The following is a 6,384-nucleotide window of genomic DNA, read 5'->3' as shown; positions in this document are numbered from 1 at the left end:
TGGTATTGTCCGCACAGATCTCAGGTGTTTTATCTCTTTTATAAAAGCAAAAATCCATCTCCTGTGGCTGAGTGAGTGGACCGACCTCACATTACACAACAAGAACAAAGAAGAAATTAAACTGTGGGACACAGCCCACAAAAAAAATAGAAGGGAGGAGGTGGTGTTGGCCCGAATAAGGGTCATTGCTACAAGACTGACACACCTCACTCCATACATCGAAAAAAATTTCCCTCCACAGTGCCAGCAGTGCAATACCACACTGTCTATAAAACATATTTTAACAACCTGCCATAAATATAACAACAATAGACAAACCATAATAAATTATTTCCGAATTAAAAACATGAATTTCAACATATCAAACTTACTATCAGATAATGAAAAAATAATAAGTAATCACTTTTCTAAAGGAGACAAAACTTTATGACCTTTTTTAGATTGATAAAATAAAATGGACTCATTGGCTTAATGACCTTGGCATGTGCCGGTGGTTGATAGCCAATAAATCCAACAAGCAAGCAAGCAAGCAAGCAAGCATGAAAGCATACTTACCTGGCACAGGAGATACCGTGATCACGAAGGCGGTTCTCCCAGGGCGAGGCTCACCATTGCACTCCGGTGGCGCTGACTCCTGCGATTAACCCAAATGTGGTTAACTCGAGTGCGCAATTTTTGGTAGCGGGGGACTGCGTTCGCGCTATCCCCCTTATAACCTATGGTAGTCTTAGGAAATCAGTCCAGATATACCGAAAACGATATGAACACATTTGTGATGGGTATAAGATGTGTCTCTACTACTACGTTTGTGTAAATTGTATATATCCTAAATACTAACACTAATTGTGTAATTGGCAAAACGGGTCCCGTCGCTGGCACCCGATTATGCGGTGAGCAGAGATTGATCTAATTCCCACACATAATATATAAAGGGATTACGTGAAACACGGTAGCTTAAACATCAACAATATATTATAAATCAAGATATATATATAACATTATTTACAAGGGAGGCACGATATATACACGCAAGGGGGGAGCTAAGCCTATCGCAAAGCTAACGAGATCTAAGCTATAAGTATATCAATAACACTAATATAAACACAACACTAAGGAAAACACAGACAATGCACAGTATATGAAATAAGCTAAGTCACTAAAGGCACTAAACACTACTCAACCTGGAATCCTTGAGGAGGAGGACCTCTCGACTTGAAGGTCATACTATTTCTGTATGAATCTATCTATGACATATTTTGAAGCAAGGTCCTAGGTCAGTGCGAGGGCAGCGACAATTCTTCTAATTGGTCAGGGAGCTGCCCGACCCGGCGGTGATTGGTCCACGTGGTAATGAGGGCAGGACTTTGGCCACGCCCTCCGAACGTGGGCATTCAGGACTGACCTGGAACTGGGAGACATTGTGTTTAAGTAACTAGAAATATTTAATTATTGTTTCGATATGAATTTTGAATCTTTATCATATACAATAATACCTTGATATCGCCCGACCACGTTACCCCAAATCGTCCCGATTTGGTAAGAAAATTAGATATAACGAAAAGAGAATGCCAAAATCAGCGATACTTAGCAGAGAAAACAGGAGATCCGTGATCAGTGGAACTCTTGAAAATATACGAAGAGATCAGGAAATGCTGTGGCAACGTCTCGATTATTGCACAAGATCACACGGTTGTGCAATCAGTGCAGGCATCGAGATGGGCTGCGCTGGTTACAGGATTGACACGTCTGGTTGACATGCCCTTCTGCATCCATCACTATCGTATCTGAAAAACTTTATACACGTAACTAGTGCATACGATAGTTGTAGAGGGGACAGGGTAAGAGCAAAAATTATCCAGATGCATGTTATAAGATAATGGGTAATAGTAGTTATGAAATAACTAGCTGAAAGTAACATGCAATATAAATTGAAAAGATATCAAAAGTATGTATACAATAAGTGCATTGCTAATTATTTACATATTATTATGTCATAATGTTTAAAGACAATTAAAAAAATTAGCAAGTAAGTTATGCTAAGTCATAGTATATACTCATAAATTGGTATATCCAGTAATGGTAAATATAGTACAAAAAGATACAAGAGTACGACTTGCGAATAGGCATCGGGTGATGCGGTAACTTGCTCGTAGTGCGATGCAACCAACACGCGACCAAGCTCGAATCATCAGCTGTTGCAAGTCAGGTATCTGTTTAAGATCAGACTGGGGAAAAAGTCATTAGGAGTCCCGGGTTTCAGGATGAACCCGAGAGTTGCAACAATGCAAGGAGTTGACTGCATCAGGAACCGTATACAGCATAGAATGGTCCTGGTAGTCGACAGATGTGGTATTTACCAGCAGGAACTATCTGCAAGGTATAGCGAAATTAGTATTCCATATTGAAAAATAATCATATATGCAACATAATCATATGATTTGGCAATAACAAGAAATAGGAAGTATTTACCTGAATTCATGTTATTTGGTGACAATACTTACGCAGTAGCAGACCGGATTCATCGAGGGATGAACTATGTGCAAAATATGTGTCTGCTGTGATAAATGATGAGTAATGAAAAAAATTATAAGTTAAGATGTAATTCTTCCATTTACTAACTGAGTCTAGTCCTTCGGGGAGTGAAGGCACGGCATATGGGCCATGGTCAGTAGCAAATTAGAAAGAACAATGTAAATGTGTATGATGCATGTAAAAAAAATAATAGCCAAATTACCAACCATATCTAATCCTTTAAATAGGCGTGACCGGAAGTCAAGATTTGAGGCAAAGTGGGTAAAAAAAATCATGAGTATGCATATGAAAGAAAAAAAATTAATCCAGATATCAACCGAATCTAGTCCTTCAATTAATTAGAAGGCACGACATGAGTCAGATTGGATGAGACTGGAAAAAATGAATGTTAATGAAAGCTGAAAGAAAAACAATATTAATATAACATTGACCTGGAGGTCGTTCCGTTGAGGAATAGGTGATTTACCTTGTTGACCATGCTAGTGGTCGGTAAGATCATGCGCCAAATTGAACTCGTCCCGTGGGGAAATGCTGTCGTAGCTCGAGAACAAAGATAAATATGATGAATTAGACTATGCTAGGATATTTCAATTGCGTGGCCGAACTCGTCCTTCTGAAATAAGGTCCGGCGTAATAGCCAAGATCGGGGCAACTGAAAGAAATGCCATTAATATGTGCATAGCTAATAAAAATGTGGAGGTAGCAAGCCTGGAACGTCTGATAAGTGATAAGCGCGCTATCTCTGTTTGAGAGAAATAATTGTGACGTCAGGTTGTCAAGATCTCCAAAGGCGCGTTGCACCGGAGTGCGAAAAATTAACCCGTAATTCGCGGTTTATTCAAATTGTGGTACCATAGATACGCGGAATTAGGGTGTGAGATGCATATGCAATGGGCGTCATGCAATGAAGGCCCGATAAGTGAGGTACAGTAGCTGGAGAAAGGCAAATTAAGCTGAAAAGCTGTAAAATATGAAATGATAAGTAAACCTTTTCCTGACTGTCCTAGTGAACGTTTCGTTCAATAATATCATGATAAGATATTTGGCATTCCGATTGACCCATGAAATATTTCGAAAGGTCGGAAACTCGGAGAGGCCTATGATGATAACATATATGTTTAATGTTGGCGAAGACGACAATTGCTTAGAATTAAAAATAATGACAATCATATCATATGATGATCAAAGTTACTCGCAATTAAACAATGAAATATGGAAGTAACAATAATCAGTAATGCAATGAAAAATGCAAAGATAGTCGAATATGACTATACAATGAAATAGGAATAAAGCTAAGAAACGAACATGCATCTGTCAACATTTCTAGCTAAATGGGATGATAAATCATAATACGAAGAGATGAAACATGTTATGATATGAAATAATTGTCATAGAGATTGTAATGAATTAACAATCATAAGTCCACAAAGTCATAACAGTGAACAAAATTATCAAAACATATACTGTCGAATGTTGAGAAATATAGAAATTCACAAAGACAGTTTAAATTGTTAATCCAATTATCGGATTACAGATGACCGTTGTGAGGTCAGGAGTGTGACCATTGAACGATTCACAAATGACAAAGTATGTCATGTTACAGAAGATGCAGAAATATAAGTCATGCATTAGAAATATAGTACAACATATATGCAGACAATAACATAAATGAAAATGCAAAGAAAATCATAGCTAAGATATATATAATTCTTATTTGTCGCAAACGATGTTCTTACTAATTCACACGGTCAATAGTGACATAGGATAAGGTGACATACAGAACGGGGTCAAAAAGTGACCGAAGGTCACATGTGAACTATCATCCTAATTAACACGGACATGAAATTGACCATAAGGGACAGAATGGTCGCGAGAAAATTAACACATTGTCAAAAGTATCGCATTCGCATTGACTATAAGGTTGGGTCACGGGGCAAGTGAGGTCAGATCATGACCCAGTTATATGCAAAATACATTTAAAGTAATGTATATTAAAGCAAAAAGAAAAGAAATTATATTAAATTCCCATAATAAAAGAGGAAATATAATAAATGTTAACGCAAAGTGAATTACATTTCCACGAATACATAGTGTAAACCATATTCAAGAAAGGAAAATATGTAAATTCACAAGAAAAATAATAACACGAGATCAAATATCGTATTTGAAATATGTAATTTGATAATATATTTTTGTTCGAAGAAGTCGACTTGATAAATTTCGCATAGAAACGAAAACTTAAGAAAATCACACTGACATTAGAAATTCCACATAAGAAATTACGAAGTTATTGCCATAAGAATATCATGTGATTTACGTTATTTACTTAACTAACGCACAGAAAAACAAATCATGCATTGTAAGTAGAAAAATGTAATCGTAATTTCACACAAGATAACGTAGAGAAATCAAAGCGTAGAATGATAGAATAAGTAAACGAAACATAGTTATTTTATCGGCTTTCCATGAAAGACTAATGTCACACCTTTATGTGAATTTCTACGAGAGTACGAATAACCTTGAAACGTTTATAATAGCAAATGTAAGATAACATAGAATAATTGTTAAACATTGGTAGCATAGTAAAATGAACGAATAACGTACACATCGGAAGACACATAAAATAATGATGTGAAATATTACGTTACCGAATGGTAACGAAAAGTTATTTAGTGAAATTAACGAAACGATACGTAGAAAAAAATATCACTAATTAACAAAATGAGAATAGATGAAAAAGCGAGGGTGGGAGGGCGGGGGAATAACGGGGGTGGATTTTGCAATAAACAGGGAAAACAAATGCAATGGGGAGGGGGGGCGGGGAAACACAGGAGAGACATGTGCCTAGCAACCTTAAAGTGACTTACCTTTTGTTGCTGAGAGAAGAGAAGTAGCTTCACTGCGATTGTCGTGTTCCTCTTAGTGCTGACGTTGTTCACAATCACAAAATACACACTCAGACAATACTAACGTGGCGATAATTGTCCCAACCGTTACCGTATGAGACGGGATAGACAAGGGTTATTTAAGTACGCGCGAGCGGTTCACGACTTAAATAAAAATTAGGTTAATATTCCACACTTTTAACCTAAAAGGAGGAGGTACTTCTCCAGATATCACTAACTACGTCACGTAGTGAAAAAAATAGAACGAAGAGCCACTAGTATGCCTAAATTGTGTAAAAAAAATAGAAACTAGGTCCTATCAACTTGTGATTAATCGAACGGAACTAAAATATTTGTAGCGAGCGGTCTACGAATATTTATAATCAATCAACTAATTAACGACGTGAGGTTCTTATCCTGCACTGCCACCAGAATATGTGGCGAGCAAGATAAATCCCAATCTGCCACCAGAATATGTGATGGGTATAAGATGTGTCTCTACTACTACGTTTGTGTAAATTGTATATATCCTAAATACTAACACTAATTGTGTAATTGGCAAAACGGGTCCCGTCGCTGGCACCCGATTATGCGGTGAGCAGAGATTGATCTAATTCCCACACATAATATATAAAGGGATTACGTGAAACACGGTAGCTAAAACATCAACAATATATTATAAATCAAGATATATATATAACATTATTTACAAGGGAGGCACGATATATACACGCAAGGGGGGAGCTAAGCCTATCGCAAAGCTAACGAGATCTAAGCTATAAGTATATCAATAACACTAATATAAACACAACACTAAGGAAAACACAGACAATGCACAGTATATGAAATAAGCTAAGTCACTAAAGGCACTAAACACTACTCAACCTGGAATCCTTGAGGAGGAGGACCTCTCGACTTGAAGGTCATACTATTTCTGTATGAATCTATCTATGACATATTTTGAAGC

The 6,384-nt window shown here is 37.0% G+C and overlaps 1 non-coding gene across 1 annotated transcript; it reads left to right on the top strand.

Moving 5' to 3' along the window:
* The first annotated feature begins 547 nt into the window (after nucleotides 1-547).
* On the top strand, nucleotides 548-710 carry LOC147469095 (U1 spliceosomal RNA). The gene has a single exon (XR_015192215.1). It is a non-coding gene; the product is annotated as a U1 spliceosomal RNA (small nuclear RNA).
* Nucleotides 711-6,384: the final 5,674 nt, after the last annotated feature.

The sequence above is a fragment of the Penaeus japonicus genome, unplaced genomic scaffold (assembly GCF_977035675.1).
Source record: "Penaeus japonicus unplaced genomic scaffold, GWHDUDI00000001_assembly GWHDUDI00000024, whole genome shotgun sequence".
Taxonomy (NCBI): Eukaryota; Metazoa; Arthropoda; class Malacostraca; order Decapoda; family Penaeidae; genus Penaeus; species Penaeus japonicus.
Note: the sequence above shows the minus strand (reverse complement) of the source record. Positions and strands in the feature narration are given on the sequence as shown.